This window comes from Xiphophorus couchianus, chromosome 11, assembly GCF_001444195.1.
Source record: "Xiphophorus couchianus chromosome 11, X_couchianus-1.0, whole genome shotgun sequence".
NCBI classification, from domain to species: Eukaryota; Metazoa; Chordata; class Actinopteri; order Cyprinodontiformes; family Poeciliidae; genus Xiphophorus; species Xiphophorus couchianus.
The window spans coordinates 17,552,513-17,563,591 of record NC_040238.1 but is presented as its reverse complement, the minus strand read 5'-3'; the positions used below and the strand labels follow the sequence as shown (position 1 = coordinate 17,563,591).

The 11,079-nt window shown below is 41.0% G+C and overlaps 1 long non-coding RNA gene across 1 annotated transcript; it reads right to left on the bottom strand.

The window, feature by feature from the left end:
- Positions 1–485: 485 nt before the first annotated feature.
- Positions 486–4,844, bottom strand: LOC114153507 (uncharacterized). The gene is made up of 2 exons (XR_003597339.1): positions 4,636–4,844; positions 486–845 (listed from the first exon to the last, which is right to left on the bottom strand). It is a non-coding gene; the product is annotated as an uncharacterized LOC114153507 (long non-coding RNA).
- Between the last annotated feature and the right edge of the window lie 6,235 nt (positions 4,845–11,079).

Genomic DNA, 11,079 nt, shown 5'->3' with positions numbered 1-11,079 from the left:
ACTACCTGGCAATTTCCCTCAACCTCCACCTCACCTCACCAGTCCAACTCCCTCCCAAAGCTACCCGCTCTGCACCTTAACCCACACCACCCCACCCCGTCCTCGAATTTGGATCACGTAAGTCAGCAGGTGGGCTGCTGGGCCGAGGATCTGCCGCGTGGCGTTGATATTCTGCCCGCGTCCAGCTCGCCGGGCGCCCTACATTGCAGGCGCTCCCTCTGGCAATGCTTGCATTGGCTCTGGGCTGAGTGCTGGAAACGGCGAGAGTCTGACAGACTCTGTGGGTGCACACACAGGTATACACACAAACCCACAGACGCACAGAGAATGGACCGCTCTCCACTTGCCAGGAGCAGAGCATAGAAAGAGGACAAAAAGAGAGAGAATTGTAGGGGAAGAGATGGGAAAGCAGAGGAGATGCAAGCAGAGGAAGGGATAGACATACTGTATTTACCTCACACTCTTTCAGTAAAGCATGCGGATTACCCAGTGAAGCACAGGGAGGCTTTTTAATGAAAGCACAGGAAGGGGGCAGCAGCTGGTGGCATGTGTTTGAGCCGGGAGGATAAGACCCCTCGTGCTGGGCTTGCCAGCTCTCTTCCTCTCCTGCTTTCCTCATCTCCTAGCGCTCCCTTCGTCCTACCAACACCGCCAATCTCCCTGTAGAGAATGAAGTCCTTTGTCTGCTCCACTACTGCCTGTCCTGGAGCTGTGGCTTGAGCCGCGGGGGCCTGCTGATCAGCCAGCCAGCACCAGAACCGGAGGAGAACAGGGCTGAGCCTGCCACGGCAGACCTACTCAGAGGGGTCTCTGGTCACCATTTGCAGGGAGACGAAGAAAATGAGCTAAGCGGAGAGAGAGCGAGAGAGACAACAGCAGAATTGTTGGACAAAATCAGCGAAAGGAGAACAATAGAAATGTACAGACGAACTGAGGCCAAGCTCACATGTAAAAAAAGGACACGATGTATTTTATTTTACCGCTCTGTTTTATTTTAGTTTATTTTCTGTATAATAGGTCATTATCATTAAACAAGCAACAGGTAACTTACTGACATTTATATGAAAACGTTTTCACACATGGGGTAGCTACATCTAGTCATTTCAGGTGTTTTTTTTTTTCTTCAGTAACATACCCACAAGATTTCCTACCCACTTAATAATCTAATAAGTTATTGGAGTCATGAAACAACACTTTATTAGAGTGCACTGCGTAGAATGTAGAAAGCTTCTTCAAATAATTGATTGTCAAAGCAGATATGACATGTCCCTCTGGTGGGCACTATTTGACACGTGGTCGGTATGAAGCATCCTGTGGGAGGCTGAGACGTTCCGTGTCCAGTACAAAACAACCAAAAACTACAACATAATCCATAAAAAGATGAAACAAAAATGATTACAATTAGAAAACAAAGAGTGAAGTTAATTAACTTGCTTTACTACTTCATACAATATAAAAACAGTTTCTCCTTTTAGATATTATAAAAACATAGCAGAGAACTATTGGTGGATTTTCACTCAAAAGGTTTTCTCGTCAGAAAGGCTCAACACTCAAACGTTCTTGTGTTTAAGTAACTTGACTGACATGAACATGTGCTTTGCCACATCCAGGCTTTGTTTAGTAACACCTTAGACTGAAACATTTAGATATGACAGTGTCAAAAGTCTGCTGGTTAATAATTTGAGTGAAAATCCTACAGAAAAGGGACCAACTTTTTGTCCATATAAAGATTTCCTTTATTGCATCATTACGGATCAAAGATTATTGTCAGCATGTAAAGGGTGATTTTCTTTTGCTGTTGTTATTTCATCCACTTCTCATCAGATGAAGTAAGCACAATGAACAAACATCCATCCATGTTGTCTGTTACAAGTCTATTCAGATCAGAATCAAAACTTGGGCAACGACTTCCACACTTTTCACTCTGCTGAAATGAATGTCAAATATACAGTACAGACCAAAGGTTTGGACACACCTTTCTAATTCAATGGGTTTTCTTTATTTTCATGACTATTTATAAGGCAAGAAATCCCACTTATTAACCTGACAGGTTGACCTATGAAGTGAAAACCATTTCAGGTGACTACCTCTTGAAGCTCATCAAGAAAATGCAGAGTGTGTGCAAAGCAGTAATCACAGCAAAAGGTTGCTACTTTGAAGAAACTAGAATATAAGGGGTATTTTCAGTTGTTTTACACTTTTTTGTTTAGTGCATATTTCCACATGTGTTATTCATAGTTTTGATGTCTTCAGTGTGAATCTACAATGTCAATAGTCATGAAAATAAAGGAAACTCATTGAATTAAAAGGTGTGTCCAAACTTTTGGTCTGTACTGTATGTACATATTTTAAAGTACATTTATGACTACAGAGACAATATCAAGAACATTTTGTAAAATATACGATTCTGGATGGTGAAGTAAGTAAACCGCATCATGCAGATGAACTGTGAGTGGAGGAAAGGGCTTCAGAGTGGCTACTCTGCCTGAAGGACTTTTTCTCGCACCACCTAATCTGGTGTACTGACTCTACTAAAAACCTATTTACAGTAATGTGCATTATAATACAGTTCTAAGAGCGCAAAAATGCATTTTTTCTGAATTGCTGCTGTACTGGGGGTTTGTGTCAGCGAGTGATTAGCACTAAGATGCAAAAAGAGGATTAAAGCAGCCTTTCACATAACAGCTCCTTAATTTTGATACCTTAGTAGTAATGTTGATCGCCTCTGCATACGGATGACCACAACAAATCTTAAACACGAAGGATGAACAGAAGAATTTGTGGAAAATGCCTTCAGAGGTTTAAATAAAAGGTCCTCATAAGTGATTGGCTGGTTTCAGCTGTATTGAACTGATTGAATTTGGAAATGAAAGTTAACTGAATCAAAAGGAAAAGTGCTGCTGCTGTAGCATGTGTCAAACTCGCTACCTTGTTTTTTTTAAATATTCTTTGAAGATACAACTTCTCTATGTCTGCATGCACTTGTACAAATATCATCAAAAATAAATATTCTAATCAGTTATTGATTTAAAATAACGGACCCCTTATTGTATACTCTCTGAAATGTACTGAACAGTTCAGAATTTCAGATCAGTTACTGCGCCAGCTTGAATCAAAGTTTTACATACATTTCATATTCTACCTTGCTTATTTTTATTTAACAGAAAAGATAATAAATAATAATTAAAAAGGTTCTAGTAATCATAAGACACTAAACATGTTCAAAGGTCATTTGATGATGAGATGGGACCCTAGAAACAGAGGAGTCATAACCTATTCTAATTTGGAGTTGCAATTATGAGTAAATTTAAAAAAGACAGCATTTAAAATCCTTTGGTAAATGCTCTATTAAAGTTTGAGTCCTCTTGTACTCCAAAGTATGGTTTTCAGCAGCATCCATGCATGGCAACTCCAACCTAGCATCATCCGTCGCCTAGCAACATCGGCACTCGGCCCCTAAAGGAAACTGGAGGTCTCTGCTGGAGTCACACCAAGTGATTCCTGCAGTGCAATCAGCTTTTTTCCTCATCTCCTTTCAGATTCCTCACAGCGATCACCCAACACCTCTTTGAGCTTCCTTTGTCCAAGTGCTTCGCTCAAGCTACCTGGATTGTTTTGGAAGAACGCTTTCTTGCAAAAAGATAAAAAAATAGAAATCCAAGGATATTTTAAAAGTCAGGATGAGACCTCAGCTTGTTAAGAGAGAGCAAAAAATACAAAAGCATGAAAGGAGTTTTTGTTGTTGTCTTTTTTGAATTATATTAATTTTCTGAACATTTCTATATATATATATTTTATTTCATTCAAGATATGAACTTTTATGTTTTGATATGTAGTACTAGAATGAACAGTTTTTAAAAAAGACTATCATTTTATAATTATTCACAGTGTTTTGTTTTGTGTTTTATCGTGTTGGATCCACAAAAGAAAATGTATTTTACCTGGATTTCATGTAAGAGAGCAGCACAGAATAAATCAAATCTATGAAGATAAGTTAGAAATATGCTGCTAAATGACATCGATGCAACATTTATTCTCAGAAGTTGCCTAATTGGGGCCTGTCATAGCAATGCATAGGGAGGGCAGTGACTGACATGCGCAGCACTTTCATTTTAGCTTATCGACAAGTTTTAACATATTGAATGGAGTAAGTTCATGTTTGTCAGCATGCTTGTGATTCCCCACATGCTATTAAGATTATTTTTGCTAAACTTAGCAATGATGCTAATTTTTAGCATCAGAAGGCTGGGTTCCAACCGACAGGCACACTTTGGCAGGCCCCGTTTAAATTTCTTCAGAAATTTTCTAGTTGGTAAATATCATTCATGAAGACCAACTATGAATATTAACTGAACACACACCCTCCCTATATGGTTATAGATAATAGTGGCAGCACCATGCTGGGGGGAGTCTACTCATACTTTTGGAAGGCACTGTAAATGTAATTTTGGCCTTTTACCAGAAATGAGAACAAATTTACAAAAACAGTTTCTTCATTCCTAACATCAACTTTAAACACATTTTTAAAATAACAAACTTCCATACGTTCTGCATTGAAAGAAAGCACTAAATTAAAGCAGCCTGTGGAAGCTACTGTTACATATGTGCTCATTTCCCCTCTGTAGCAATCCTCACCTTCCCAAACCACCATCCCCAGTGTTCCCAGGATCCTTCGCTAGAGCCCCCCACCCAGCTCCACTTCCCACAGTGGGTCCAGACATGATAATGGGGGGGCTGCGTTGGCGAGCAGTGAGCCGCTCTAGACCACCTTCCTCACATCTGAGAACCTCTGTGAAATCCTAATCCCCGGAGCAGGGTGAAGCACAGGCCCAGCTTGCCTGACCTCTCCGGTTGCCATGGATACAGCGCACTATAAATAAAACAGAGGGGGCTTTTTTTTTCTAGCAGTTTGGCAGGTCTGTGTGGCCTGCTCACTGGTGGGGCTTATTTTCCTCTATCCCTCGTTCCGTCTCTCTTCACTCTCATTCCACTCCCCTCGTTCATGCATTCTCTCGCTCATTGAGTGCTCCGTCTCGCGCTTCCTCCCTCTTCACCTTGTCTCTCCCCAATACTTTCATTCAGACCCTCCAAATCAGAACACCTAAGTTTGCTATGCGCTTGTAGAGGCTCTTTCAGGTCTTTCAAAGCCCTTCTTCAACAAGTTACGGCGCACATCAAGAATACGCACAACCTAATTTCAAAAAGGAGACTCATCGTCTTGTTTGTGGTGTTGAAGCAACAACCAAAGCTGACTGGACTGTGCTGCTGATTTTTTATTTTTTTTATTTTTTGGCAAGACAAATCTCGGGAGGCTGGAAAATAATTTGGTCATGGCTGTGGGAAGGTTGTTGGGTGTGGGAGGCATGCGGGTGATGTGGGGGAGAAGGGTTGAGGGGTGACTGCTCCGTAGGAGGAGGAGGAGGAGGAGGAGGAAGAGGAGGAGGAGGTAGGGCTTTGACCGTCTCGCTGCGGTGGAAAACATGCTTGACACTTCATTCCTTTCCAGTTAATGTGGAGCGGACCGCAAGATGTTAACCCTCTGCCTGCCTCTCGAGTCTTGCTCTACCACTTTTCAACAAAACCCAGCACTCCAGGGTCACCTTAGCACAACTTTGCTTTAAAATCTGTGAAATTTACGTGACATTTAGTTCAACGTGTCATTGTCAGTTTTGCCATTTGTTTTCCTAGTTGACTGTAAATGTTTACTTATTGAAATAAAATGTACCTCAACAAGAAGCCAACTCTCGCAATCTATGTAGGAGATCTGACAGAATGCACTGGCAAACAGGAAGCAGTATAGTCATGCTCAAAATAATATTATTGTGTTTTCATCTATTTTTTTATTCACATTTGTATAAACCTTTATTTAACCTTTATGTCTCATTGAGCTTAAAAATCTCTTTTTCAAGAGAGAGCTGGCCATTTGTTCTCCTTTTGGTGTATTTTTTTCAGAACAATACCAGAGCCACAGATCAAGACCAGTGCATAGGTTTCTGGACAATTCAGAAACACAAACATACCTAAAACCGCTCCGACGGTTTCATTTTCAAGAACCAAATATCTCCAGCAAAGCCGCTGCATCCTTCACTACAACTGCCAAGACTGATCACTAGACAGACAGACTTGTAATGACTATCCACGAAACACGATCCAAAGCATGCTATTAATTCAGCTCAGTTTATTTATAAAGTGGCAATTAACAACAACTGTTGTTAAAAAGCTCTTTACAAGATAAATGTATCCAATATGTAAACAGAAACATACAATTACATCAATCCAGTTACAGTTACTCCAATTGAATCCTATTTATGATGCAATGCATTCCAATTTGGTTTTTGTGCTAACTAGCAACTAATATGCTAACTATCTACTTAAGGAAGCCCTTAGGTATATGATCAAGCATGTGGGGACAGTGGTAAAGAACAACTTCCCTTTAACAGAAAATAAACCTCCAGAAGAACCCGACCGACTTCTGGGGTTTCCATTATAAAGAGTGAGGCGTCACAAAACTAAGTCCTCTCCTTCTGGTCTGTATGAAGTGCTTGAAGGGTTAGTTTGGATTTTTATTTAGTGAGGTTCTGTGAAATTATTGTTTGAAATAGTTCCCATAACTCTAGTAGAATGTCGTATCACTACTATTCAACAATGTAATTGTTGAAAATCTACATACCTTTTCAGAGTTGTGAAAGCTAACTACTAGTTAGACTGTTGTATCTCACTTTTACATTTTAAAAAAGGCCTGATGTTCACATTAATATTTTACACAGAAAAATTCTGTATTGGAAATTCTTTTTTTTTTTTTTTTGTCCCATTAATTTTATACAATGGTTGACAGGAGATGCGCCTCTGGTCTTGTAGAGGTCCAAAAATAACACCAATACTTGTCTACAGCGTTGTCTATTAGCGGAGTGTAAATCTGCAGGACAATATGAAGCGCCTCAGCGGTCTTCAGGAGTAATGACGATTTTTACTGTCAGATGTGCTTTTGTCCGGAAAAGTTTTGAAGAGTAAGCCACATTTTCCGGGCCCATCTGCCTCGTACAAATTACACAAAAAGAGGAGCCCGGCATCAGGGAGCATCCACAATGTTGCCTGGGAGACAGGGGTCACATGAGAGGATGAGTCACCGAGAACCGCAACTACCTAGAAACCAAGACGACTATCGAGCGTCCTCGCGTCATGAAGCTCCGCTCGGCTTGGGGATGGGTGAGAGGATCACTGTCATGTCGGCAAGCAAGCGACATCCAATCTCTGTCCTTGGTGGAGAGACAGAAGTAAACTTTCTCCAGCACAGCCACTGTTGCTGTTTTTCTCCAAGTTGGAGCTCCAACCTCAGTGTGACCACGGGTCTTCTGCTGATCTGTGAGTTGGCGTGTGTGTGTGTGTGTGTGTGTGGAGAGTAGGGAGTTAATGCAGGCAGGGCCGTGGCAGTCCTCTTGCCCCTCAGCCAGATTAATCATGCAGGAGAGACACAGCAGGCCCCCGTTTATTCTGCCTGGGGGTGAAGCTGTGCCCGCATGCTCTCCGTATCACATGACCTCGGCTCCCCCCTCCGTCCTGCTTCCCTCTCCTTCTTACTCTACTGGGGGTGCTGTGGATGGTCCTGGTGTTGGAGTCAGAGGAGGTTTGCAGTTATTGGCAGTTAGGGGGAACACCACAGCACACTGTGCTGCATTTTTTTTCTCTTTCTTTCCTCCTTGTTGTTTTTCTTCTCTCTTCCCTCTTCTTTGGCTGTGAAATAAGTGAAGCAGAAAAAAAGACGTCCATCTCTCCTGCAAGGAAACAACAAAACCCCCTTTTTTTATTCCCCCCCCCCTAACTTCGGTCGGAGGGCACTAACCACAACAGAGGCCCGGCTTGCTCGATGTAGAGGAGAAGTGTGTAGGGCAGAGGGGAGGAGGTGGGAGGACATACCAGGGGACTCGCCACAGATATCTCCTGGAAACTGCTCGACGATGTCTCTGCGCATCAGAGAACAGCCAAGGCCATTGTTGGGCTCTTTGGGAGACAGAGATCTGAGCGGCGGAGAACAGTTGCGTGCTTCAGCGTTTTCAGTGGGCTTGCATGCGGAGCCCAGTGTGCACAACAGAGACAATATATTTTACCACATGGTGTGACCAGTGAAAAGATGAGTGACTCTTTGTAGTTTTTATGGGACTGGGATGCACTTTGCTTCGAAAGAGTGAAACTGGGCCAGGAAAGAAAAAAAAAACACAATATGGAAGATCAATGTATATCTGGCCTGCAGTGTTTTATTTGCAGCGCAATGCTTTCTCATCCAGATCTGATTACGTTGACTATAAAATTACACAGTAGCAAAGCTTTTCATAGGGTTACTGTTTCAGTTTTGGGAAAATCCACTAATCCAAGCAGTCATCCTGCTAACTACAAAATAGTGCTTTGAGATAGCTATTTTTACAAAACATTGTAAAGCTTTTTAATCATGAATATAATTCTGATATCTCAATTTACTGTGAGCTACTTCTTGATTTCCTCCTCTTTGGAAGACACAGAAAAAACACGAATCCAGATTCATGCCGCTCATCGCGCCAGTTGAAACAGTACATCATAATGGTGGCAGAAGAGTGCGTTTGCTTTTAAGAACGCAGCCTGTTGAAGGGAGAAAAGAGGCTTGATGATCAGTTTGCTTCTGGACTACATGAACAACAAAAACAGCAGATCTACAACATGAGCACAACACGCTGTGTTCCCTGTGGAGAATGCAGCGGCTGCTGCACATTGTGAAGCTGCATCATTGCTTTGTTTCATAGATGCTCATTTACCATAGTGGTGTGATGAAACGTTTCCGTTTTTCTTAAAAGTCATTCTGCATTTGTAAAAGTGGGCTAACAAAACAGTGTCCAATCTTTTGTTCTTTAAAATGTAAGTTATTTTAAAAAATACGTTTGTGCTGGTTTATATCTCACAATCTACTCTAGGTATATCTTTAGCTCGGGCATCAAAGAAAGACCTCCATCTTAGTTTGTTAATGATGCAGTAGGGGCCTCTCGCAGTTAACCATTACTCATCATAAAGAGTTTTTAGAAAGTAATGTGTCTTGGTATTTTCCAATTAGATTCCAAGTTTCAATGTAAGGGGTCGTAATCAAGGCTTTTGTTAAAATGATACACATCTAGACTTATATCAGATGTGTACAGTGGCTTATTGCATTTCCACTGTAAGTGAGGAGGGAGTTGAACTACGCTTTTAGCGGTTTGTAAGGAGCTTTTGACTAAACGGAGATTCATTTTCATATTCCAAAGATATTCCGCCTCATTCATTGTCTCAGTACGTCGGTTCGTCGGGTCATGCCACAGCATCTTTATTGGATTTAAGTTCAGACTTTGACTACTCTATTTCAGAAGCTTCTCAGAAGTTCTGATTTTAGAAAGTTAAAGATTTACTCACTGTTCTGCTTCTAATCGTTGTCTTATTGTAACCAAAGTCCTAAGTTTAAGGTCCCAGACTGAAGGCCTGACATTCTACAAGCTTCATGGGTTTTCTACAAGAGAGCAAAATTCATGGCTCCATCAATAAAGGCAAATCATCCAGACCCTAAAGCACCAAAGCAAAAAGTCTAAATTTCTTTCTGAAATCATTTAGATGATTTTTGGGAAATGTCAGACATGGCTCTCTCCTGGTAAATCTCCCATGGATGCCATTTTAGTCTAGCCATCTTGTCTTGAATTATAAATACTGACCTTAACAAGGTCAGGACAATTATATCATTATTTCAGTGATGGAAACTGTTGAACGTTTGTTTTCTGCACGTGGAGAGCCATACTGAAAACTAAGCACAGGCTGCCTTAAAGTAAGCATACTGCAGGTAAACAACTTTGCTGCCATTCAACTAAAAATTCAAACTGAGTTCATGAATGTGAATCTATATGCTATGATTTAAGATTTAAACATACGTCATTTTTTAGATCACATCAATTAAATTACAACATCAGAGAGTACTGTCAAATACTGTCATGAATGTTTGAAAAATCATTAGTTTGCATTTTATGAGAATTATTCAAACAGCTACTTTTGTTTTGTTTACACAAGTGGTTGGATCATCCAGGATCATCAGTTTAAATTACAGCACAGATTATTACTGTGCGTCAGTGCTTTGCCAGAAAACTCCTCAAAACTCACTCACAGGTAAAGAAAATTGTTAGATATTTGAGAGTACATTTTGGAACCGCCATGCCTCCAGCCTGCCATAAACTGGAACCTGCTGGAGCAGCAGTGTCACTGTCCATGATGAGGCCAGTTTTCCAACAACAAGGGCAGAGAGACACCTGTCTGAAAAAGGAACACCTTTAACCCCTTAGCAGCAGGGGCTTGTTTGGGGAATGGTAACACAAACAGTTTGTTGGATGAACAGTGAGGTGAGGCAGTGATGTGCTGTATCACACACTGAATGACAGCAGGTGCATTCCCATTCTCTCTCTTTGCATCACCTACATACATGTTTAATTAGACATGAACACAGTTTGTCTAATATGTTTAATCTCTCACTTTGGCCTTAAAATGGCATTGAAAATGAACAGGGTGAGGCAGAAAGAACAGTGTCACATTGATAGGGGGCAGCACTGAGCCATATATTTACAATGGGCAACAGGTGCTTTTCTACACACTGGGAAGACTAAAAACTTAAAAATAAACGCAAACAAGGATTATTTTGAAAATATTCATGGAGAACAGGAGGCAGATGGACTTCCTATACAAATAAAGGTAAGATCATCCATCCATCCATCAATCTTCTAACACCCTTCTCCCTAGTGGGTTTGGGAGGGGTGCTGGTGACAATCTCCAGCTGACGTTCCGGGCGAGAGACGGGGTACATCCTGGACAGGTCGCCAGTCTGTCACAAGATCATACATTATTTTCAATTTTAATAAAAAAAAAAAACTGCTAACATGTAAATTTTAAAAACATCTACATTAACCTTGAATCTTTTGTCCTGTTGGACAGCCTGGAATTAAAAACTTTTGAAACTAAGTGATTTGATTAAGGTCAAAACTGAAATAAAAGGGTACTATTTTGGGTTTTATATGTTTGAACATTATCTGTCACGGACCTCACTGCACA